Here is a 26,563-nt window from a genome sequence, read left to right as displayed (position 1 = left end):
CTATCATCCACAGTTGACAGTTTAAGAAACTGAAGCACAAGACATTTGTGTGTTTAAGAAATTTTCCTTGCTCAAGATGAAATTTCCAGTAGTCAAATATCAAATGAATAATAAAAACAATATATTAAAATATCATGTTGGGTTTCACATTATTGCACAGAAAGTTAAGCAATCACTTGTGACCAATATCAAAGTGTGTTTGAGTGCCATCCACTCTGCTTCTGATCCAGGTTCCTTCCTATATGCCTGGGAAGGCAGTGGTAGATTGCTCAAGTATTTGGGCCCTGGCCATCCTTGCAGTCTTTTGGGAAATGAACTAGTAACTAGAAGAACTCCCCTCCCCTCCCCCTCCCCTCTCCCTCCTCTCTTCGCCTCTCCTCCTCTCCCCTCCCCTCCCCTCCCCTCCTTTCTCTATCTCTCTCTCTCTCTCTCTCTCTTGAATCAATGAATCAATTTAAAATACAAAGTATAATGCTTCAGCCAATAGGATTTAATAACCCAGTTCATAACAATGTTATTTTTCTCTTTCTAGACAGGCTAAGAGTGAAAATATGTATTTGTTGAATTTTATGCCACTTTCATATACTACTTTTGTTTATAGATTCTTGGAAATTTTTTTCATTTTAGAGTAATATTAAAAGTTCCTGTTCCAAGCAACCAGTAAGAATATTCAGTCCAAAATTCCAAAATTTCCTATTCTAATATCATTTCTTGACCAATTTCCTTCATAGGGAAAGACATTTGGTTGTTTATGCAGTCCTATTACTCAGAAGACTGGCTGCTTGATCATCAATTTTTTTTAATTTTTATGATCATTTTCTCTTTATCATTTTCCTCCTTATAATGTTTCTTAGACCTTATCTTCAGATTTTTAGACTTAATTTCTTTTTTTTTTTTTTTTTTGACAGGCAGAGTGGACAGTGAGAGAGAGAGACAGAGAGAAAGGTCTTCCTTTGCCGTTGGATCACCCTCCAATGGCCGCCGCTGCAGCCGGCACACCGCGCTGATCCGATGGCAGGAGCCAGGAGCCAGGTGCTTTTCCTGGTCTCCCATGGGGTGCAGGGCCCAAGCACCTGGGCCATCCTCCACTGCACTCCCTGGCCATAGCAGAGAGCTGGCCTGGAAGAGGGGCAACCGGGACAGAATCCGGCGCCCCAACCGGGACTAGAACCCGGTGTGCCGGCGCCGCAAGGTGGAGGATTAGCCTATTGAGCCACGGCGCCGGCTTAGACTTAATTTCTAATGTCTATAGATCCAGAAATATCTGTATATTTACATCTCCCTAACCTCTATTTGTATCTATGAAGTGCAGGTAGCAATCTTAGGCTATAGCATACCATACTAGGATTTCTCTCTTCTTTATGCCAACCCTTTTGTGTTTTGTACTATGCCTAATGTCATTTTAATTGAATTTCAAGGAAGAGTGAATGCAACAAAACACATTCAATCTACAAACTTGAAAAAGTAACCACTCCCATATTTAATATATACGAATTCACTTGCTATTATATACTAATATATACACTAATATAATGCACTAATATAATAATATACACTTGCTAATACTAATTCACTACTATATCTGTAGTTTTTTTCTTCCTGCCTTAATGTCTTTTTAGCACCTTTTAACCAATTAATTCACTTATTAAACTTTCTTTCATTATGAAACCAAATATAAAATATTTTGTGACATTCTGAAAAGAATTTTGCATACTCCTCCTCCTACATTTTTATCAGATTTTTTCCAGTCTTATGTGTTACTTTACTAACTTTTCCTTTTCATTGTGACATTTATTAGCTATACAAATGTTAAAAGTGAATATGTATAATTTAAAGAAATATAGTCAAATATGTACAAATACTACCCACAAGAATAAATTTAAAAATTTGGAAGCCCCTTAACAGCCCACTTTGCTGCTCCTTAAATAGCCTTTTCTCTCAGTAAGAAGCTACCAATTCCTAATTTATTGACTTCTCACTCATTTACAAAATATAAGATGTTTGATTGTATCTGCTTTCTTATATAAATGAAATCACAATAGATTAATCCTTTGAGACTTGATCAATCTACTCAATAAAATAACTTGCTGATTTAATCCTGCTATTTCATTTAGTTAAATTTTATTGATTATTTATGTTGGAAACATTCCATTGCATGTACATTTTTCATTTATCAGGTCATTCTTTTATTGATAAATATTTATACTTCAAACTTTTTATTTATGCAAAATACAGCTTGGAACATTTTATTTTTGTGTCTTGTTGAATAAATTCAAGAATTTGATACAGCATAAACAAAATAGTTGAATAGAAAGACTATGTGGCCAGCGCCGCGGCTCACTTGGCTAATCCTCCGCCTGCGGCGCCAGCACACCAGGTTCTAGTACTGGTCAGGGCGCCGGATTCTGTCCCGGTTGCCCCTCTTCCAGTCCAGCTCTCTGCTGTGGCCCGGGAGGGCAGTGGAGGATGGCCCAGGTCCTTGGGCCCTGCACCTGCATGGGAGACCAGAAAGAAGCACCTGGCTCCTGGCTTTGGATGGGTGCAGCACGCTGGCCATGGTTGCCATTTGGGGGGTGAACCAATGGAAGGAAGACCTTTTTCTCTGTCTCTGTCTCTCTCTCTCTCTCTCTCTTAATGTCTAAATCTGCCTGTCAAAAAGAAAGAAAGAGAGAGAGAGAGAGAGAGAGAGAGAGAGAGAAAGAAAGAAAGAAAGAAAGAAAGAAAGAAAGAAAGAAAGAAAGAAAGAAAGAAAGAAAAGAAAAGAAAACCATGAAAGGAGCCTGTGCTGCGGTGTAGTGGGCAAAGCCACCAACTGCAGTGCCGGCATCCCATTTGGGCACCAGTAGTCCCAGCTGCTCCACTTTCAATCCAGCTATGTCTGGGAAAGCAGTAAAAGACGGACCAAGTCCCTGGGCCCCTGCACTGTGTGGGAGAACTGGAGGAAGGTCCTGGCTCCTGTCTGCGGATCAGTGCCGCTCTAGCCATTGTGGCCATCTGGCAGGTGAAGCAGCAGAGGGAAGACTCTCTCTCTCTTTCTCCTTCTCTCTCTCTCTGTCTCTCTCTCTCTCTCTGTCTCTCTCTACCTCTGTCTCTGCCTCTCTGTAGCTCTGACTTTCAAATGAAATAAATTCTTAAAAAAAAGAGTATGTGAATTTTCTTACATTCAAAAATATGTGGATTTTCAACCTGGTAGATAATTACAATATTTCCCTGAGGTGGTTGTAACAACTTGCCTTCACATCAGCTGTGTGAGGCATCACATTGAACAACCTTCCGTAGAAATTTGATTTCAACAAAATTATGTTGATAGCATTGACCATTGAGAGGCAATCTGTTGTTAAACTCATTAGTTTGGGGAGGAAAGGAGGAGTATCTAAACATTACTCGCAATCCCTGGGCTTGTTGTTAGGTTTAGCAGAACCAGCCTAGGAAAAGCCAGTCCTTCATATGTTCACTTGCCAGGCTTTCTGATTTTACATCTATTTTTAAATGGTGCAGACATTTAACAAACTTTCTTAGTTATTATTTAAGTATGCAATCGTCTACTCTAGAGACCTTCAGGGTATTCAGTGTGCTATATTACTTGAAACATCAAGTTTCCTACTTTGTGTTTTTTAATTTTTTTAAAAATTTATCATATAAATATTTTATTTATTAAATAGGCAAAGAGACAAAATAAGTAATTCTGATAGAAGAAACTACAGGAATGAAATAATTCTAAACTTATTTTACGTTTTATATTGTTTTTTGCAAAACAAAAACCAGAGATTTAACAAATTTTAAATATTCACACTCTTAATCTCTGTGCCCCTTCTTTCCTTTATATATATGTATATATATGAAAATAACAATAACATAAAATTTAAGAATTTCTAGAAATGTGCCTGTTGCTTGTTTTTAGCAATAATTGATTCTATGCAAATTGAAATATAGAATGCCATAAATTTTTAAAAGCAGTTACTGAAAAATCTCTCAATCTCACTCTTCTCATTCTGTCAGTCTCACACTCTGTTATAATAATGCATGCACATGCACACATACACATACGCATATCCAATAGAAATGCTTTGGAATTTATGGAAAACGACATTGAATTTCATAAATAAAACTTAAAAATAATTTAAAACAAGGAAAATATTTGCTAGTGCTAGAATATATTTTAAAAATTGAGCAAAAATGTTTCAGAGTCTGAAGGGACATATCCCTCAGAATCACAAAATAAGGGACTGCATTTGAAGCATAAAAGCTGAGGTATAGGTAAGCATTGGACTAGGAGGAAAATGTTAAAATAGTTAGAAGATCTTCACAACAAAAATCTTTAATGCTAAAGCTTAAAATTCATTCTTAATTCTAAGCTTTCTCTTTGAAATGCTTAACCTTATACAGCCAGGCCAATCCATCATTCAAAAGACTATTGAGTCCCTACTATGTGCTCAGCATGAGAACAGCATAATCAGACAACTGTGACACTTTGATTGGTTGATCTGATTTTCTGTCACTTGTCTTTTCGGATCCCCCAGAGAGAGACAACCTGGAAGCAGCAGATTCTTTCACTTCAGGGAAATCTTAACGAGAACTAACAGTTCAGACTGACAACCTACAATCAGACCTGATTTTATTGTTTTTATTTTAGAAATTTTATATCATTTCTTTTAGGAAGAGCACTAGTATATTTTTATGTTTCTTTATTAGTCTTTTCTCTTCAACCATTTCATTTTCACATATTTTACATGAAAAAATTAATGAAAGCTTTGATTTTCTCAGATGAATTATTATAGTATGCTTGAACCTCAATTAATAGCACAAACTTGTTCCTTTCAAATTGAAATGTAACCTTAAAATATTCATTTTTCAAATACTAGTAAGTAAAGTCTAAAATAATTTGCAAAATTTGAATTACAATATTCATTTAATGTTTGTTTTTTGATTTTTTAAAACTTAATTTTAAAATTTTAAACCATTTTTGTAATGTTTTGTCCTAATTTATCTTCTGGTATATTAAATCTTCCATTTTTGTGTTACTGCAATGCTAGACTATTGTCTTTATTTGATATTATTAATGCTTATTTAACATGATATTCCCCTGAATTTATAGTTTTGAGAATGAAGCTAGGATTCAGATCAAGGATTGACACTAGAAAACCCAACGTAGAAGTCTGCTCTCTTGTAGTTTAGTTCAAACATATCTCCAGATATAAGGCCTGAACTTTTAAGACTTATGTTCAAGAATGTGTGGACAGATTATTAGATTGGACTATATTAGAAAGTAGGAATGGGAAACTACATTATTTGAAACACTACAGAGATACAGTCCTCAATTATCCTTTGATAGTGGGAACAGATATAAGTTGTATGGTAATTGAATCCTATGCAATTTGAGGACCTCTATTTTTTTTTTAAAGAAAAATGTATTACCAGTGAAATTTATTTTTGTTTTAACTACAAAAGAGTTTGGAAAGGCATTATGCTAATTCGAGATCACAAGGTTTAAGTTTTATTTCATTCACTCATTTGCCTTCATCCTGGAGAAATCTGAAGAAAATTTTAGATAAATACAATTTCCATGTAGTTAGCATTGCCTAATACATCTAATTGATAAGGAAGCTATCTCAATATTAAAAAATACATGATTTGCTGAAACTTCTTAACAGTGCTCTAGCAATTCTTGTGAGCACAGACATTGTATTAAATTCACAGGTGAAGATATTGCCAAATTTTATTGTGAGGGACCTGGGAAAACTGAGGGAAAAGAAATGAAACAAGAAATGGAAAACAAGATTACAATGGGAAGACGAGAAAATACGATATGGCGCATAAAGTGACAAGACAATTTACACAAATTATATTTTTGTATAACTTTGCCAATAATTTCAGCCTGTATTTAACTAACCATCAAGCATAGCATTTAAGTAAGGTGGGCAAGAATTCCAAAGAACAAAACTAGTTGCCAAGATACTATCATTTCCACATAAAGTAAAAATAACATGTGAAATGGTTTAGATTAAATGAGAAATCATTCAACTTGTTATCAGATGAATGTCTTAAGAAAAAGATGAAGAATATTTTTCTTTGGGGCTTTTCCTTGGCCTGTATTTGACCTACTGCCTTCTTATTTTTAAATTCAAATGTCACACTTTTTTCACTCTTAGAAATGACAGATTCATCTTTTAATGACTTAATCCGTGGGTTAGTAATTCTTCATAGGAGCATAAGTCCATGACGATAGAATAAATCAAAAAAAGCGACTTGTAATAAAATGATTGGTATTAGAAAATTTATTCAGGAAAGAGTGAGTATATCTACAGGAAAAATAATTCTGCACCATGTCATGCAGTGAAGTGAAGTAACAGCATTATAAATGTGATTAAGCTCCTTCAGATAACAGTTACTTGATTGTAAACTGACTTGAATATTAAATTATCATTAGAAAGGCACTTTAGATTAAAATATATAAGGACAGGTTTGGGATAGAATGGTTGTGAATTTTTAAGTATCAAGCTTAAGTACAAAATTATTATGTATTGTATGAACATTTTCAATAATCATAACAAAATAACAGATGATTTGGGCAACAGACAGACAATTTATTTCACAGCCATGGACCATGGGCATCCACATAGGAAATCAGAGGACACCGATTGGGTGAAAAACCTAAATTACTTGTTTCAATTATGGATATATGTACCTTTTATATATGTCCAAAATTGATAAAAAATATTGTAGTGAAGCAATTAAAATTGATTCATAAAACCAAATTTTTGGACACAGGTTACTAGATATTTAGCAATTTCTACTAAGAAAGAGGTATTAATTTTATTTACACACCATAAAGTCCTTTGCATACAGAATATATTATATGACCAGTTTGTTTATGTAGCATAACTATCATGAAAGTATACATTAGATATGAATCATATTTTACATAAAATATAATTATACAAGTATTAAAGTAGTGGTTTATAACGAGCCTGATTATTTCCTAAAATAGTGTATATATATATATACACACATATATTTATATACACACATAAAAAGTAATATGGATGCTATGGGAGTTTTTTGCCTGTATTAACTTGTTCTGTTGTTGTCTCAGTAAATAGAAGATTTATTCAGCTTATAATTTTTGAAAATCACATTAAATCAACAAATTGAAATGGAATACAATTGTCTTATTAAATATTTTAAATTATTATACTAAATAAAACACAAGTATCATATCAGAATTTTTCAAAAAATGTTCTTTTAGATGTCCAATTGGTTCCAATAATCAAATATTTCTTTAAAGAATATCATCACCTCTCAAAAAATTTTGAAAACAATTTTTTCTTATGAATTTGTATGTGACTCATCTTTTGAGCAATACTTGATTAGCAGATACTTAGGCTGGAAGAAGAAGCATTGAATAGTGGCCTAACATCGGACTGGATCAAAATTCCAATCTCAATTCCATTACAAGTGATTTCAGATATTTTTCCAGTACTAAAATTTTGTAATTTTACAAAATGAGAATATAATAGTAATGAAGCAAAATGACAAATAAGACACTCAGAAAAATATAGAAGTAATAGAATATCATAGGAGAAAATGCTCTCAAATATAGATAATATTTCATATCTGCTATAGGAAATCAGAAATACTTGTGAAATAGCTGTTGTAACCTCTAACTTTTTTTTTTTTTTGACAGGCAGAGTGGACAGTGAGAGAGAGAGACAGAGAGAAAGGTCTTCCTTTGCCATTGGTTCACCCTCCAATGGCTGCCGCGGCCAGCGCGCTGCAGCCGGCGCACCGCGCTGATCCGATGGCAGGAGCCAGGAGCCAGGTGCTTTTCCTGGTCTCCCATGGGGTGCAGGGCCCAAGGAGTTGGGCCATCCTCCACTGCACTCCCTGGCCACAGCAGAGAGCTGGACTGGAAGAGGGGCAACCGGGACAGAATCCGGCGCCCCGACCGGGACTAGAACCCGGTGTGCCAGCGCCGCTAGACGGAGGATTAGCCTAGTGAGCCGCGGCGCTGGCCCACCTCTAACTTTACTCTCTGACCAAAAACTCCGTCAAAGAATCAACAGTAATATTTTAATATTTCCAATGATGCATAAAACAGAAGATCAGTAAAAATGTGTATAAAAATAATTTGGGTAAGGATTTATTTTTAAATGCCATTTCCCCTGAATATGTGTTAGAATGCCATCATTCAGCTAGGCCCCTTCCTTCTCCCTCCCATACTCACCCACACATTCAAGCACACGCTCACACACGCACACACACAGCCATTGCTAAAATTACCTGCATTCCTCCTAGTGACAGCTTATTCTCAATTGAATTTATTTCCATTATGACATGTGCCAATCAGCTCTCATATTCAAACGAAAAAGTGACAGCTTATTCCCCTTGTGAAAATTCAGGTATAGATATGATTTGATTCTTAATATAAGCTATGATGATAATCTACAATAATGGAAATCCATGCAGTTCATAAAGATTATGTAAGTAACAACAGCAAGCAACTTCACAAAGTAAACCATATAAATAGATACATACACACATACATAGAGTTTATTTTTAATTTAAATATATATATATATATACACACAAAAGTTACTTCAAAAAGTTCATGGAAATTGAAATAAAATATAAGTCCATTTTAATGCAAAATATTTTCAAATCCTTGCACAGATTTTTCATTATACATTTTCCATGAACTTTTAGAAAACTTCTCAATGGCATGAATTTCACGATTTTAGTATCTGCTATTGAAAAGCTTATTACAAAATCCTTTCTGTGGTTAAAATACTGGAAGAGAGATCTAAATTGATAGTTTCTAAAATATATTTTTATCCTAATCTGTGTAAAATAAAAATTAAGATAATTCACTGAAAAAAGTTACTGAAAAAATGTTTCTGACAAGAATGGTTATATATAGCAACAAATGGAAAACCTCAGAGCTACTGAACTATAGGGAGGGCAGAAATACAGGAAATGAAGTCATTCATGTTTCTGTCTTTATGGAACATGATTTCATATTGAAGACCTAATCAAGATGTTATAAATTGTGCTAATCTGGAGCAGAATTATATGGTCTCCATTGCCATAGTGGAGGTGCAAAGGGTCAAGAAAGTTAAAAGGAAGTATATACCAATATTTTTAATTAATTGATTTATGTCAGAAGTAGAGCCACAGACTGAGAGAACCAGAGGAGAGAGAAGGGTCTTCTATCCGCTGGTTCACTCCCCAGATGATTACAACAGCCAGAGCTGGGCCAATCCAAAGCCAGGAACCAGGAGCTTTTTCCAAGTCTCCCACATGGGAGCAGGGACCCTGACACTTCAGCCACCTTCTACTGCTTTCCCAGGCCTTTCGCAAGGAGCTGGATCTGCAGTGGGGCAGCTGGGACTTGAACCAGCACCCATATGTGATGCTGCCTCCACAGGTGGAGGCTGAATCCATTGCACCATGGTGCAGGCCCCAGAACAATTTTCATTTGAAAAGAATTCTGATGCATTTAAAGTGGAGACACACAGACCCATGCTTAGGGAAAGTAAAAAAGAAATTATTGTTCAGGTAGTTTTTAAATCTAATAGGAGACTGAAAATCTGTAGAGATATGAGTGATACACACTGTTACTAATATTGAATTTTGAACAACTGAGAAATTTTCGCAAATGATAAAATCATTTTAGGATAAAGAAATATCTATATGCATAAACAGAAAACATATCAGATGGGATAACAGAGGGGAGAAAACTTAGAATGAATCCAAACATACACCACTGTTTTGTCACCCTTTTAATAGACTTTTTTACTATTTAGCATGTAGGAAAATTGGAAACCTAGTGCTAAGGTGTCTTTGGGTGGAGGGCATTGACACTATTACTTTACACATCACTTTCAATGAGTTTTAGAGTAAAATATATAGTGTTTCTTTTCTAAGTGATTTGACCGTTCTTATCAACTTTTTCTATTGTCTCAGGAAAAACAATATGAGGCTGCCATAGCTGGAATCTGGTTTAGAGCTATCAGCTCCAGAGCTTCATTTTGTTGACTGTCCTGGCACTTAGCTAAAATGTAGCATGCTCCTGTTGAACATAAAATGTTTCACAAGATGTCAACATCGTTTAAGGCCACTCACTATTCTAGCTACTTCTTGAACATTGTTGAGTTCCAATCTTTCTTCTCCTCCTCCTCCTTCTTCTTCTTCTTCTTCTTCTTCTTCTTCTTCTTCTTCTTCTTCTTCTTCTTCTTCTTCTTCTTCTTCTTCTTCTTTGACAGGCAGAGTTAGAGAGAGAGACAGAGAGAAAGGTCTTCCTTTTTTCCGTTGATTGACCCCCCAATGTCTCCCACGGCCAGCGTGCTACGCCGATCCAAAGCCAGGAGCCAGGTGCTTCCTCCTGGTCTCCCATGTGGGTGCAGGGCCCAAGCACTTGGGCCATCCTCCACTGCCTTCCCAGGCCACAACAGAGAGCTGGACTGAAAGAGGAGCAACCGGGACAGAATCCGGCTTCTTTCTGAATAAAAATTATGTAGATTCCTATTATGTGCTTACTACTACTTCGTGAACAAATCCAAACAATGTTTGGAAGAGTTACACAGAGAGGAAGAGAAACACAGATAGAGTCATTTGCTGATTCACTCTCCAGTTGATTGCAAGACCAGGACTGGACCAAACCAAAACTACAAGCCACGAATTCCATCGTGTCTCCAACATGTAGGGATCCAGACACTTGAAACATCTTCTACTACTATGTCTGGCCATTAGCAGGGAGCTGGATCAGAATTAGAGCATCTTGGACATAAACTCATGTAGACAAGGAATTCTGTCTTCACAGGCAGTGGCTTTACATACTACATCACAACACCAGCCCAATACAAGTATTATTATTTTTTTAAACAGAGAAACATGTATGACAGGTTTGAGACTTCTCTGCTTATTTAAAAATTTTAATGCTATAAATTTCCCTAAAAGCACTGCTTTGTCTGATCCTAACATTTTAATCTATTCTTTTTATTTTATTTCAAATAATTTTCCCTTAGGAGCCGGCGCCGTGGCTCACTAGGCTAATCCTCCGCCTTGCGGCGCCGGCACACCAGGTTCTAGTCCTGGTCGGGGCGCCGGATTCTGTCCCGGTTGCCCCTCTTCCAGGCCAGCTCTCTGCTGTGGCCAGGGAGTGCAGTGGAGGATGGCCCAAGTGCTTGGGCCCTGCACCCCATGGGAGACCAGGATAAACACCTGGCTCCTGCCATCGGATCAGCGTGGTGCACCGGCCGCAGCAGCCAGCCATGGCAGCCAGTGGGGGGTGAACCAACGGCAAAGGAAGACCTTTCTCTCTGTCTCTCTCTCTCACTATCCACTCTGCCTGTCAATAAAAATAAATAAATAAATAAAATAAAATAAAAATTTCTCTTACAACTTCATATTTCCCTCATGAATTCCTGACCTGTACTTGAAAAATTTCAACTATCTAGATTATCTGATTTGAATGTTTCATGTTAACAGCTGTTATGTATTTAACCCTTATATTCCTTTTCCCAGCTTTTTCTGTTTTTTTGGGGAAAATGTGTATTTTTTCAGGTAGCATTAAAACATATGCGCTTTGTTGGGCATTCAACATAGTGGTTAGGATGCCAGGCTAAGGCATTCATATCCCGCATCAAAGTACCTGAATTCAAGTCCTAGCTCCACCTGGTGATTCCAGCTTCCCATCAATACAGACCCTTGGGAGGAGCAGGAGATGACTCATATGACTGTCCCTGTGCCAACCTCCTGGGAGTCCTGGCTTGAGATCCTTGCTTCCAGGTGTGGCCTGGTTCAGCCGTTCTTCTAGTAGGTTATATATTAACTTTAATGATGATGCTTATTTTAGTTATGGTGGAAAACTTGTTAAGCATTTTCTTCAGTGTCTTTTTTTTCTTTGCTTTGCTTAAGAATGCTTTTCCAGGGCTGGTGCTGTGGCATAGAATGCTGAGCTGCCACCTGCAGTGTTGGTATCCAGATGGGTGCTGGTTCCTGTCCATGCAGCTCCACTTCTGATCCAGCTCCCACCCCTTATCCCCCACTCCTGTGCACCTGTGAAGGCAGTGGAAGATGGCTCAAGTGCTTGGGCCACTGCACCTACCTCAGAGACCCTGTTGAGGCTCCTGGCTCCTGGCTACTCTCTGGCCAAACTTGAATGTTGAGGTAATTTTAGGGGGTGAAACAGGGGATGGAAAAAAATCTCTCTCCTCTCTTCCTCTGCCTTTCCCTCTCTGTAACTCTGCTTTTCAAATAAATAAATAAGTCTTTAAAAAGTGGTGTGCCGTCTTAAAGTTTTAAATATATTCTCCTTTATTTGTTTCAGAGACTAAAAAGCTCACCAGATATTTAAAAATTTTGTAACTGTTTTCATCCTTCAGAATATTTTCCATAATGCATATGAATTGTTTGTGGATTCTTTCCAATTGATCTACTAATTTGTTATTGATTGCTGACTGTCATCTTTCTATTTTATTTCTAGTTATGATGTATTTGGATTTTTGATATGATAATATATTTCTGGTTTTGCTTTTTCAACTGTATCTTGGTTATTCTTGCACATTGAATTTGTTGGGTGAAGTTGAGATTTAACTTCACAAATTTTACAATTATAATACTGGGATTTTTATAAAATTAAATTACATCAGTTGATGTGTTTGGAAAGTCTGACATCATTATACTCTTAACTCTTCCTATCTGCATCAATTTAGATCTCCATTTATTCTTATTTCCTTCCATATCTTTATGTTATTTTTCAGAATTTTTTTCTGAAATGTTTGATGATATGTTCTTTTGGCTATTTCTAAATACTTTATAGCATAAATTAGCAATTATTACTGACTTTTTTATTAGTATACTTTTAAATGTGAATGACTAAACTAGACTAAGCAGTGAAGTTTGATAATTTAAATCATAAATCATAAATATACAGTTATACTGAACCTAAACTTTGCCACTTACTGGTGTGTGACCACAGATAAATTAATTATAAATGTGTGCATCTTAAATTTTGTCATCTTAGAGTGTATATAATGAAAGCATTTTTTAAAGATTTATTTATTTATTTGAAAATCATGGTTACACGAAGAGAGAATGAGAGGTAGAGAGAGAGAGAGAGGTCTTTCATCCGCTTGTTTACTCCTCAGCTGGCCTCAGAGACGTACCAATCCAAAGCCAGGAGCCAGAAGCTACTTCCGGGTCACCCACGTGTGTGCAGGGGCCCAAGGACTAGGGCCATCTTCCACTGCTTTCCCTGCCCACAACACAAAGCTGGATCCGAAGTGGAGAGCTGGGACTCGAACGGGTGTCCATATGGGAAGCTGGCACTGCAGGCCGTGGCTTTACCTGCTATGCCACAGTGCTAGCCCCCATGAAGCATTTATTTTTAAAAGTGGCATAGCGAGTAAAGCCGCCACCTGCCATGCCGGCAGCCCATGTGGTCACTGGTTCTAGTACTGGCTTCCAATCCAGCTCTCTGCTATGGCCTGGGAAAGCAGTAGAAGATGGATCCCTGCACCTGCGTCGGAGACCCAGAAGAAGCTTCTGGCTCCTGGCTTCAGATGGGCTCAAATCCTGCTACTATGGCCATTTGGACAGTGAACCAGCGGATGGGAGACCTCTCTCTCTCTCTCTCTCTCTGTTCCTTTCAAATAAATAAAATAAATAAAGCTTTAAAAAAGTTGTCATAAAACTAAATAAGAAAATACATGTAAAGAACTCTAATAGAAAGTTGATATTGAGTTGAGCTCTGGGATCCTGTTTCTTAATAAACTATTCTTAATAGCCATTACCTGTGACCCTTGATAATTACATTTGTTAAATTCTTCTCCATTTCAGAAGGTTTGGACTTTCTTAGTTTATCATATATTTCAAATCAAACTGTATATTCCTTTTAAAAGCATGATGGGCTTAATTTTCTGAAATTTGTTTTGTGGGATTATCCAGGTTTTTTGTTTGTTTGTTTGTTTTTTCATTTTTTTTTTTTTTTGACAGAGTGGACAGTGAGAGAGAGAGAGAGAAAGAGAGAGAGAGAGAGAAAGGTCTTCCTTTTGCCGTTGGTTCACCCTTCAATGGCCGCCGCAGCCGGCACACTGCGGCCAGCGCACCATGCTGATCTGAAGCCAGGAGCCAGGTGCTTCTCCTGGTCTCCCATGCGGGTGCAGGGCCCAAGGACTTGGGTCATCCTCCACTGCACTCCCAGGCCACAGCAGAGAGCTGGACTGGAAGAGGGGCAACCGGGACAGAATCCAGCGCCCCGACCGGGACTAGAACCCAGTGTGCCGGCGCCACAGGTGGAGGATTAGCCTATTGAGCTGCAGCGCCAGCCCAGTTAATTTTGTTATGTCTTTCTACTTTTGTCTAAAGGCAGATTATTTGTCATTGTACATAACATGTTTTTAAATGTTAAACTCTATCTGTATTTCTGAATAAATTCAGTGTGTCAAGTTTATGTTTTTATTTAATGTACTTTTTTTAACTTTTATTTAATAAATGTAAATTTCCAAAGTACAGCTTATGGATAACAATGGCTTTTTCCTCCCATAACCTCCTATCTACCCGCAATCATCCCATCTCCTGCTCCCTCTCCCACCCCATTCACATCAAGATTCATTTTCAATTACCTTTATATATAGAAAATCAATTTAGTATATACTAAGTACAGATTTCAACAGTTTGCACCCACACAGAAACACAAAATATAAAGTACTGTTGGAGTACTAGTTATACCGTTAATTCAAAATGTACTATTTTTATATTCCTCTGCCTCATTGTTTACATACACAATTGATTTAATGCTTGCTATTCTTTGTCTTTGTTATGAGAGCTTAGCTTTATAGAATGAATTCAATGCAAAAGATCAGTCAATTTAAAGTAGTCTTGATTTTCATTGAACATAATTTAAAATCACTCCATAATAACAGCATTTAGAGCTACATCATTTTAATAGTTGTATAGTGTTTTCATGTGAATGTAAAATTATTGACTCAGTCTGCTATTTGATGATTTATTTAAAAAGGTGTTTACTGCATAACTACCACATATTTAACAGTATTCGTCTTTCCTACTGTGCAACAGTCTGCCCAACAAATACCTGACCTTATTGAGTTGATATATTTTGGACTGAGCAAATAATAGCAAAATAAATGAATAAATATTGAACTGCAGCTATTTCTAGTATGAAACTTAATTTTAAAGAGCAAGGTGATGCAATACAATGTGACAAAATGTGGTGTATTATAAAGAATGATAACAGAGAAGTGAAATTTACAGGGAAAATTGAGTAAAAATTAAGTGATGGTCAACAATGCATACTCCAAAATTCCCCTGATATCCATTCCCTAATACATTTTGGTTGATTTCATGGCATACCATTAGCATTTTCTTTAATAAATATTTAATTAAGATTTATTTACATTTCACAAAGTATCTTAACTTTTCTTTTGCTATACAGGTGAGCTTCTTATAATTTTTCTTTAGAATTACTTGCTCATATTAGTAGGTAAATTCTGTAAAAATTCTGTCAGAAATCTGAGATGAAATGGCTAGTTCTTTCTACTGTGTTTAAAATATATTTATTTTGTCAGTATTTTCTAAGACAGTACTGAGTATGGAATCACATATAACATTGACGCCCAAAGTAATTTTAAAATATTTTTATATTTTATATTTTTATATTGATTGTTGCCATTGTTAATAGTAGCTGTTGTAGTAGAATTAATGGTACTAGTAGTAGTAGTTTATTTTGCTAGATCAAAGTCTTGGATTAATCTGTTCCTTATTGTTTAGTACATTATTTTTATTCCTCTTCCTTTATTTAACATATATAGTGATTTTGGATGTTATTATTATACTTTTTATTACAATTAATTTATCTTACTCAATGGATGAATCCTCACTGAGTTCTTTGAATTTGACTGTTTTTTAATCTGTTTTAAAAAAACCTCATATGAATTTTTGAATATTATTTTTTGAATATTATTTCTTGTTTTCATATCTCATTTTAAAATTTCTTATTTCACAATATTATTTTCAGCAATGTCTATTATTTTCGTTAATAGTTCACATTTGCATTGACAAAATCTCGATATCCATGATATCTTTTGGAATTTCTTTATTTATAAATTCTATGCCTAAATGCCTCTTTGTATGAATTTTAATGTATCAACTATATATTTCTGCTCTCTTTGCTGTTATCTGTGTAACTTTTATTGTAAGTTATTTCTGTTAATTAGCAAATCATTGTTGTCTTGTAGATTTCCCTCAATACCTGGTGATAGAGTCACAGAACTAGAAGTAGAGATACATACCTTATACATAACTAAGCACATGCAAAGTGTGTGTATTTATGTGTGTTTTGTGTCACACACTTCAGTAAGTATGCTTGGATAACTTTCATATAAATATTGGATTGGACAGGACTTGCTTCATAAGCTAGCACTGTTGTTTCTATGAACAGACTTAGACAACTGAAGGCATCATTTTTTCCAGGCAGAGTGTTTCTCTAACAGGTAGTATTAACACAAATGCCACAGTTTCTCCTCTTCCACTGGAATTAACTTGTTGTCCCTAACGTGAAGAGAAGACATCATGCTTGCTGCTGCTGGCTAAGCAAATTTGCAGATGAAGGCTCTGGCTCAAGCTCCTAGGGCCATAGCAACTCTTGACACACTCTTTCCTTTATGAGCACTTTCACCATGGATGGGCCACTCTTAGGATTCCCCCGCTTCCCAAGCAGCCCTTTCTGCACACGTGGTGTCGTCCATGATTCCTCATCTCTCTAACATGCCTGCTGCCAGTTTGCCAAAGTCCCTTCATAGTTTCTGTTAAATGATAGACTACTTTTATTTTCCAAATTTTGTAACATATTTCTTTAGTTGATTTAGTCACTTCAATCATGTTTCATATTTTTCCTAGAAAAAGAAACTACAACATATATTTGGATCTCAGTTTTCTTCTGAAATAATCTCATATGGTTTTTAAAAAAAGATTCATTTTTTTGTCTGAAAGTCAGCATGACACAGAGTGGGAAGAGAGAGAGATCTCATTTAAGCTAGTTCACTTCCTAGATTACTTCAATGACCAAGGCTGGGCCAGGCTAAAGCTGGGAGGCAGGAGCTTCATCTGGGTGTTCCACAGAGGTGACAATGACCAAGCACTGGGGCCATCTTCTGCTCCATTGAAAGTGGAGCAGCTGGGACACAAATCAATGTCCATACTAGATGCGGGAGTCACAGAGAATGTCTACCAGTTATCTCACAATGCAGTCCCCTCAAATGGACTTTATGATACCTCAGGGTTCATTGGATACATTGTTTTATGGAAATATTTAAATTTATTAATGTTAAATCATAAAATTCTAGAATTTTTCCTTAAATTTCTTTAAAGTAAAAAGCTAAATATAATATATCTTCCGTTATGGACCTAATATGATGGGGCTTTAGAATGCATCAGATTATTAGTTACATCAATTAGTTAATTTCATGTGACATTGATACTAAATTCTTTGTTGTTATTTTGCAGCTCATCATTTTGTTTTTGATTATATTCAATTCAACAAATACTCATGGAGTGTCTATTACATGCTGTCTTAGTCTGGTTTTATGAGTTCTTGCATTTTCTAGAGAGGTTTCTGTATTAGTAAATTTCATCTAACTATACAAGGATTATAAACACACAATTGGACTTCTATACCATTAGTGCTACACCAGAATGTGTTAATATCATTGGAAGATACCATTATACACCAGAGGTAGACAAACATTTTTTGTATCAACTATTAATATTTTAGGTCTTATGTGCTGCAAGATCTTCCTTGCAACAAGTTAACTCTGTTGTTTTACTGTGAACAATGCAAGGGCTAATATATAAATGAGTAAATTATTTAATTAAATAGCGTTTGTGAAAATAAATAGTGAGTGGGTAGAACTTTGCCTATAGTTCAGTTCGCTGAATGCTAATACATAATAAAAGCTTAAGAGTTTTCAAGCTACTGTTTTTAAAATTTAACTTATAAAAACAAAAGCATTTTTTGTCTCTTTTCAATTTAGAATATTGTTACAAATTTTTCAAGAGAATCTAAAAGTGACAGGATATCTTTGATCATCATCAGTTTAACAAAAAGATTTTCATACTAAAAAAGCACTGTTTGTTGACAAATACAACACCAGGGTAGAAACTAATTCAGGATATTTTAAGAGCATATGTGTTACTTGTTTCCTCTTATTGCTTCAAAATTTCCTTAGATGGATAAAGAAGCTTCAATCTCAAAATCCTGAACAAGTTGAAAAGTGATTCATAACTAAATACTGAGCTATAAATATGAAAATAAAATCTGTGGTATGTAAAGTAACTGGTTATGTAAAATATCTCAATATAACCTGTTTAAATTAGAGGAACGAAAATGAATACTTATTATTCATATGCAAACTACACTTAGAATTCTTCCTAAATGCTTGAGAGAAGGCTCATGATAAAACAATTAAATTATATTAATGCATGAGACACCAGATAAGATTGAAAAATCAATAAATATTATTTTTTAGAAAGCACAGGGAGTACATTAACAAAAACATTAGTGGAGCCAACTACAGAAGTTCTTAAAATTTAGGTAGATTTAATTTTATAGCTTTTAGGATAATTATGCTCAAGAGATACAGCATAATTATCCTAAAAGCTATAAAATTACTTCTACCTAATAATAATCCCAGAATGATACACATGCTGTTTTTAATAGAGTCAATACTTGCACTTTCTTTGCTTTACACATTATTTCTGCATGCTGAGCATTGTCAATTGATTTCTGTGCAGGTAAGCTCACTGGTCTTTCATCACTGGACTTGTGCTCATATAGCCATTATTATCTCTGTTCTCTGGTCATCAGTCTTGCAAAGGAAGGTGCAAGCTTCATTTCCCCCTCCAGAAGCATTTTTCATCCTCCTGTGCCATGCTTGTGCAGGGGACTCTGATCTCCATGCGCTACACCATCGCATTCTTGTGGGGAGCTTTCAGTTAGGTTTAGCTAATGGAAAGGACCTGCAGGAGGATGGAGACTTCGATTTAAGACAGGTCAGAAGTATTTGCACACCCCTTTGGTCTTTCAGCAGTGTTTTTATTTTAGTACTTGTCAGTCTTCAGGACGATATCTCACTGGGCAGGTCTTGTCTGCATGCATCCACCTGTGTCTGCGTTCCACTGCTTTCTCTCTGCATTTCCAGTGTTAGCAGTCACAAAACTTGCTGATCTTGCTAACCTCCAGTTCCCTCACCTTTCTGCTGGCCCCACGCCTTTAAGTCTTTTCTTTAAAACAACTTCATATAAGATAGCAGTGAATTTTCTTACTTTCTTGAATATGTTTTTAAAATAATGCATTAATATCCAAATGGATTTTATTAATAATTTGAATTGTTTCTGCTATTTTTAAGCCTTCTAGCTCTTATGCTGAATCTCCGGGAAAACTGCATAAGTTTTTTGATATAATGGTTTTTTAAACTCACTGCTAGGAGCTAGTAATAAAGATGTAAACATAAATACTGTAAGTCCTTTAGAAAATGAGAAGTCTAAAGGTCTACATGGTTTAGATAATGACATGATGATGATGATAATTTCCATATACAATCTCTTCAAAATATTTTTGACTGGTTACTCACTAGTGTTTTAACATTCAGCCTACTGCACTCCACAAAATTTATGATTTGGTCTGTTATTCAACACTGGAATCTTCTGCAGTTGTATGTGAAGAAAAATGTCAGCTTCTGATGAAATTGGGTCCCGAAGGGGGGAAAATAAGTAAGAAAAATATTAGTTTGTAAAAAAATCGCTTAAGAACTAATCTATGAAACAATTTACACAAGAAAAATATTTTAAGATATTTCCTAATAGATTGTAGGCTTCCCCACAATTCCTCAACTGGAGATCCACTTTTTGTATGTAATCAGCAACTATGACATTATCACCAAGCAATAAATACTATCTCCAGAATTCACAGCATTCAACATGTTAACATTGATCAACATATCAATAAAATTATAAAACTAGGAAAATCTCTCTTTCCTTAGTATGCAATGTTTTTGAGTTCACTTTTATAAGCATCGTTTAATTTTTTTAAAGACTTTTTTATTTGAAAGACAGAGTTATAGAGAGAGGTAGAGACAGAGAGAGAGGTCTTTCATCCCTTGGTTCACTCCCCAGATGGCCACAACGGCCAGAACTGTGCCGATTCAAAGACAGGAGCCAGGAGCTTCTTCCAGGTCTCCCACATGGTGCAGAGGCCCAAGGACTTGGGCCATCTTCTACTGGAAACCCAGGCCATAGCAAAGAGCTGGTCAGAAGAGGAGCAACTGGGACTAGAACTGGCACTCATATGGAATGCCGGTGCTTTGGGCCAGGGCTTTAACCTGCTGCACCACTGTGCGGACCCCCAACATCATTTAAATTTAAATTCTAGTCAGTTTTGGCTGGTAGCTCAGGAGGTAATAAAAGCTCTCTTTAGCTTTTTAAAAATTATTTTTTTATTCTATTTGAAAGAGAAAGCAGTGGACAGAGAGACACACAGTGCTCCATTCCTTGGTTCATTATCCAAATCTTGCAATGGCTGAGTCTAGGACAAAGCAAGACTCAGGAATTCAATTCAAGCCTTCAGGGTGGGAGAGATCCAACCAGATGGACCATAACCTGCTGTCTACCATGGAGTACATTAGCAGGAACCTAGAATCGGAAAGTGGAGCCAGATCTTAACCCAGGCAGTTTCCTGTGGGATGTGGGCACCCCAATGGGTGACTTAACCACTAGGCCAAATGCCTACCCCAGGATTTTTCATTAAGAAACACCATTGCTTTTATTATAAATCACAGCTGTCATAGTAAAATTTCATGAAACTATTTCTTCTAGGATTGAAAATTGCAATAGGCAACTCTGTGAGTTAGGTGAATTTAGAAAATCATTTCTTCATTGAATAACTTGCTTTTGACAACTTGGAGACAAACTAACATTAATATATATTTTCATAATTCTTTTGTCACTTTCTATTTTTATTAAGGTCTACTTCAAGTGCAGCATGCATTCCTACTCCACTGGTAAACATATTTTAGAAGTAGCTTTAATATCTTTGCAGTATTTTCCTTATCTACGTGTGTTCCTGCCATTCACCATGAGGACAGCCTGCCCTGTGTAACACTTTCTCTGAGAATAAAAACCGCAAAACAAAACACGGCACTTTTCTGAAGCACATCTGCTTCCTTATGCACAGCCACACTCCATATTAACTCTTGGATTTGTGTACTAGAAAAAAATAAGCGCTAGCTGTTGTTCGCCATTGTAATACTGAGATTATTACACAGAATAGGCACAGCCATATCTGAATAATATAAACCTATTAGCAGAGAAAAAAATCAAGAAATTTTATGAATATAGAATGGCAAATATTTGAATTAATTTATACCAAAAAAACGTTAATTTCTAACATCTCCCCTACCACTTCATTGAGAGGAAAAAAGGAAGGGGGAGAGGATGGGGAAGAGGAGGGCAGGGGAGAAGAGAGGACAGCAGAGACAAATCAGGTCGCTGCTGTCTTGGATGAAATGTCCCTTGTGGTGGTAAAGAAATCTCTGTTGCTTACATTACAGTTCGTTGAAAGGGTTTCAAACACTGCTGCTGTGTCCAAGATTGGTTTAGTGGAGTAGCACTTTCAAAATGTGTTTCATTTGGCTTGGTGTTTTTCTGCAACACTCTCTGTCATTCTTGAGTAAAGATTTGGATCTGTGTTGGAATTTCAGCAGTAGCTACTATGCTACACGAAGATCATCCTTAATTAGGCCTTCCCAGTTTGCTTCCTTTCCAAAAATAATAAGGAACAGAGAAGCAAGACAGTATCTGCAAAGGGAACTGGTGATAGTATTTGGTTTTGGGGTATCAGAACCAATTGGAGTGAGGAAGGTACCCAGGAAGGGTGTGAGGTGGCAGCAGGTTGTGAAAAGTGCTGGGGCCTAGCCAGATAAAAATTATCACGAATAAAAGCTATCTATACATCTGAATAGATTTTTTGTTGTTGTTGTTTACAGGCAGAGTGGACAGTGAGAGAGAGAGACAGAGAGAAAGGTCTTCCTTTTGCCGTTGGTTCACCCCGCAATGGCCACTGCAGCCAGCGCACCGCGCTGATCCGAAGCCAGGAGCCAGGTGCTTCTCCTAGTCTCCCATGCAGGTGCAGGGCCCAAGGACTTGGGCCATCCTCCACTGCACTCCCTGGCCACAGCAAAGAGCTGGACTGGAAGAGGAACAACCGGGACACAATCTGGCGCCCCAACCAGGACTAGATCCCGGTGTGCTGGGACCGCAGGTGGAGGATTAGCCTATTGAGCCCTGGCACCAGCTGAATAGATCTTTTAAACCCTCTGTAGAGGAACAGGATAATGTGATTAGACCAATATGAAACTTTATTTTTTGGTATGCCATAAGCAAGTTGTTGTAATTGTTGTTTTTTCTTAAATAAAATCTGCCATAGTTTATGGGTTTTGGGTATTTGGCAAGAGCAATCTTATTTTTAAAGAGATCACCAACTGAAATGTGATATGCAATTGATTCATGTAATCACAGTATGACTACAAAAATTTCCAAAACTTGGCATGCATAAAGACTCCATAATGATAAAACAAAATAATTTGCTCTATTTTTATATTAAAAATAATATAAAAATAAGCTTGATAAGAGAGGTAGGATAATTATACCAAGCAGTTAATAAGCAGTACAGAAAAATTGAGATTTAAAATAAAAACAAAAGGAGGTACTTATTTTATAATCAAATTCTAGAAAATAGTTTATAAGCTTTCATTTTAATTCTGCAGTAACGAATCCAATACTTCCTTGAAGATGATTATACTCTGAGACAGTCATCAGCATATGCAGCTCAAAATATCACTTCATTATATCACAACCTGTTGACCCTGGAAACAGTAATGCTTGTTGGGAAAGAGCAGTCGGGTCAGAAGCAGTGCTTCATCTCCCCTTCCCCCAGGGTTTCATTGCCAGCAAGCAGTGCCGATCAGGGGGAATATGCTCATCCACAGGTCCCTCTCTCGCACTGTCTCGAGCAAATACAGTTGTGATCTCTGTCGTAGGAAAGATCAGACAGTCCCCACGTAGACCTTGGAGCACTAGAATTCCAGGACTCTATTTGCCCTTGCTTTTTCCTGATGGCTGCCGGAAAAGGGCAACAAACTATGTCTGAAGAGTGATTAACCCCCATTAGAGACAAAATCAAAGATTTAGATTATTTTGTTGGCAAGCTTGCTACTTCCTTCAATCTCACCTACTAATAATACAAGATAAGCTGAAAGCAAAGGTGTCTTTCACACTGTAACTAAATACTTGTTATTATTGCCTTTAGAATTATTTACAGACTGTTTTTAAATTCACTTTTGCTTCTTCAGTTTCTAATTTGACCTGACAGCCCAGTTAGGTTTTGATTATTTTCCACATTTGAAATTTTTTATTTATTTAAAAAGATAGCTGTTTTCTTACCTGTGATTGTATCTTCCCTCTATCAATTTGAAATAGAGTAATTTTACTCAAATGACTGACATTTATTTCCCCCTTACAAGTATCAGTAACATTTTTGTAACCAAATTCTTACCCTTTTATTTCTCTTTCTGCCTATAACTGGCATAACTCCTTTTGAAACTGAGGAATAATAATTACCACTAAATTTATTGAGTGTTCTTTATATTCAAGACATTGTGCTAACATTCTACATCCAGGACCTCATTAAATCTTCACAACACTCCATGTGGTAGGAATCATTAATAATGTCATTATTCAGTCCGAAAACTGGGAGTCTTCGAAGTTGCTGTCTTGCCCAAGAGCCCGTATAATTGGCAGGACCAGAACAGGGACACAGGCTGTCGGATTTTAGAGCGTGAGCTTGGCACCATGTCACAAGAATTTGTTAATAATTTTCTTCTGCTTTCTCACTTTTATCAGAAACTTGAATTTACTTGCCCTGTGATTACAATCTTATTGTAAACTGCTCGGGCATATCCAAGCACTTTTTTTTTTTTCAGGATTACTACTGAAAAAAGCAAGGTTCCAAAAAATAACTACCTGTAACAATTAAGGTTCTCCAGAAAACAAGACAAATAGATACACATGTAAAAGTTATTTGTAGCTGTATCTATATGTGCAGATATCCGAATTTGTTTTAAATAATTGGATTCCATGGACATCGGGGCTTCCAAGTTCAGAACCTGTAGAGAAAACTGACAGGCTGGAAACTCAGACAGGTGTTTCTGCTGTTAGACTTGAGCCAGAAGTTCTTCTCTAGGAAACTCTGTTTTTGCTGCTAAGATCTTCAATTGATTAAATGAGTCCCAGTCATATCATTGGAGGTAATTTGCTTAAATAACCTAACTATAAACAGATCCCAATTACCTTTACATAAAAACCAATATTATTTCTAAAGCAAAAAAACTGGGTACTATAGCCAATCCAAATTCACATATAAAATTAATCATCACACTACTTATAGTAAGAACTCATCATTTGTTTTTTAAAAAATAATAACTCGAATTATTGTGGTAACTTACTAATCTACATGTGGGAAAAAGATAACTATAACACATTGTTGTTTTAGAAATTTGTAAATTTCCCAATTTAACTTTAAAATACCAGATCAGCTGCACATTCCTGATCAGAATTACAAAATGTTATTTTTATGAGTTTTAAAAAATTAAGTAAAACTGTTGGGTCATACTGATTCTGAAGATTTTTTCATCTCAAGAAATTTAATCATGACATTCTCTTTAGCCTTCAAACATGTTCTCTCTCTCTATCTCTTTGTCTCTCTCTCTCTCCCTCTCTCTCTCTCTCTCCAAAAACATACACATACACGTCACTTGCTTCCGCCATTACACTACCCCATGAGACAAAAGGTTTATAAAAACATTCTGAAATTAAATTATACTTAAACTCGAGCTACCAAATACTGTAATTTTATCTGACCAATATTTCCTTTATGCCATCATCATAGATAATGTAATTTTGCATGTTTCCATATCTGTTTATTTGGTTACTTTGATGAAGCAACTCATCAATTTATACATTTCTTAAAAGATAATTGAACACTTTATGTGTGAGGAATATCATGGTGGGGAAAAGAGAAATCGTTTTTTAGCACAGAGAATTTATTTACTTTGGGAGAAAGAGATTGAATAACCGTTTTCATAATATTCTCTTTTTTTACATCAAAGCAAATTCATCGTGAAATTTTGTTGACAAACTCTTCTGAAAGTTTTTTCAGAACCTAAAAACTGCTGTCACCTGGTCCCAGCTAACATCATCACTGGCTATTACTGATTGTGGTAACAGCCCCCTAAATGTTCTTGCTTTTACTGTCTTACATGCTGTCTGGCTTTTTCTTGCTCCAAAAGAAACCTGAAACATTATTGTAAGCTATCACATGAAGAGATCAATATGACAGGGAACTGAACATAATTACCATCTTTTTCTTAAATGTTTCTTAAAATTAGAAGTATAGTAGGGAGTGGATGTGACATTGTAATGCAGTGGATTGTCACTTCTTTGAACACAAGCATCCCATATTTGAGTGCTAGTTCAAGTCTCCTCCACTCAGAGTTTCTGACCCAGCTTCCTGTTAATGAACCTGAGAGTCAGTACATGGTGCTACAAGTACTTGCATCCCTGAAACCCATGTTGTAGATTGAAATGGAGAGCGTTACTACTGGCTTCAGCCCAACCCAACTTTGGCTTTTGTGAACACTTGGGGCTTTGGCATAGGCATGGAAAGCTAAGACAGGCCAATGGGTTTTATTTCCCACTGTGAAAAGGAGCAGACCAAAAAGTTGTAGATGCCCGAAAAAACTGCACCCAGGAGCATCCCCATCAAATGCCAGTGGCCGCTAGAGCTGTGATGAGGTGGTGAGTGTTCCATGAAAAGTGGAAAACAGTCTTTATCAGACCTTTGCCCCAACTGAATGGGTATAAATGCACTTTCACCTGTGTGGACACTGGTACAAGACTGATTTGTGCCAGTGATTGGTCCTGCACATCTTGGAAGAATTGTGCTCCATGTGTGGAAGATGATAGGCAGGTAGTTGAGTATGGATCTACAGAACCTGAAGCTCTATGTGTAGAGGAAGCGGAAGCTCTGTGTGTGCGCTTGCTTGCCACCACTTTAATAAGTAGGTTTGAAGCTGTAGTCTGCTCCACAGTTGTCTTTGGCTTGTCCAAACCCAATCCTTATCTTCACGAAGCTGAGATTCAGCATTACATACCTTATTTGGAAAAGAAGATTCTTGCAGATGTAACTAAGTTATGAATCTGTACACGAGGTGATCAGCCTGGATTATGCAGATTTTACCTAAACCCAATGGCGAGTTTATTTATAAAAGTGAGGTAGAGGGAGATTAGATGAACAGAACAGGAAAGGACAATGTAAACACAGAAGCAGAGATGGGTTCAACATTATTGTAAACTCAATAAGTTTGGGGGCAATAAGCCAAAGAAAGAAGCAAATAACAGGATCTCCCTAAGAGACACCATGTGGAATCTTAGA

At 36.5% G+C, this 26,563-nt stretch overlaps 1 pseudogene; it reads left to right on the top strand.

The window, feature by feature from the left end:
- The window catches only part of LOC138849864 (ubiquilin-1 pseudogene), a 150,597-nt pseudogene extending 124,271 nt beyond the window's left edge, over positions 1–26,326 (top strand).
- Positions 26,327–26,563: the final 237 nt, after the last annotated feature.

This window comes from Oryctolagus cuniculus, chromosome 5 (genome assembly GCF_964237555.1).
Source record: "Oryctolagus cuniculus chromosome 5, mOryCun1.1, whole genome shotgun sequence".
In the NCBI taxonomy this organism is placed as follows: domain Eukaryota; kingdom Metazoa; phylum Chordata; class Mammalia; order Lagomorpha; family Leporidae; genus Oryctolagus; species Oryctolagus cuniculus.
Note: the sequence above shows the minus strand (reverse complement) of the source record. Positions and strands in the feature narration are given on the sequence as shown.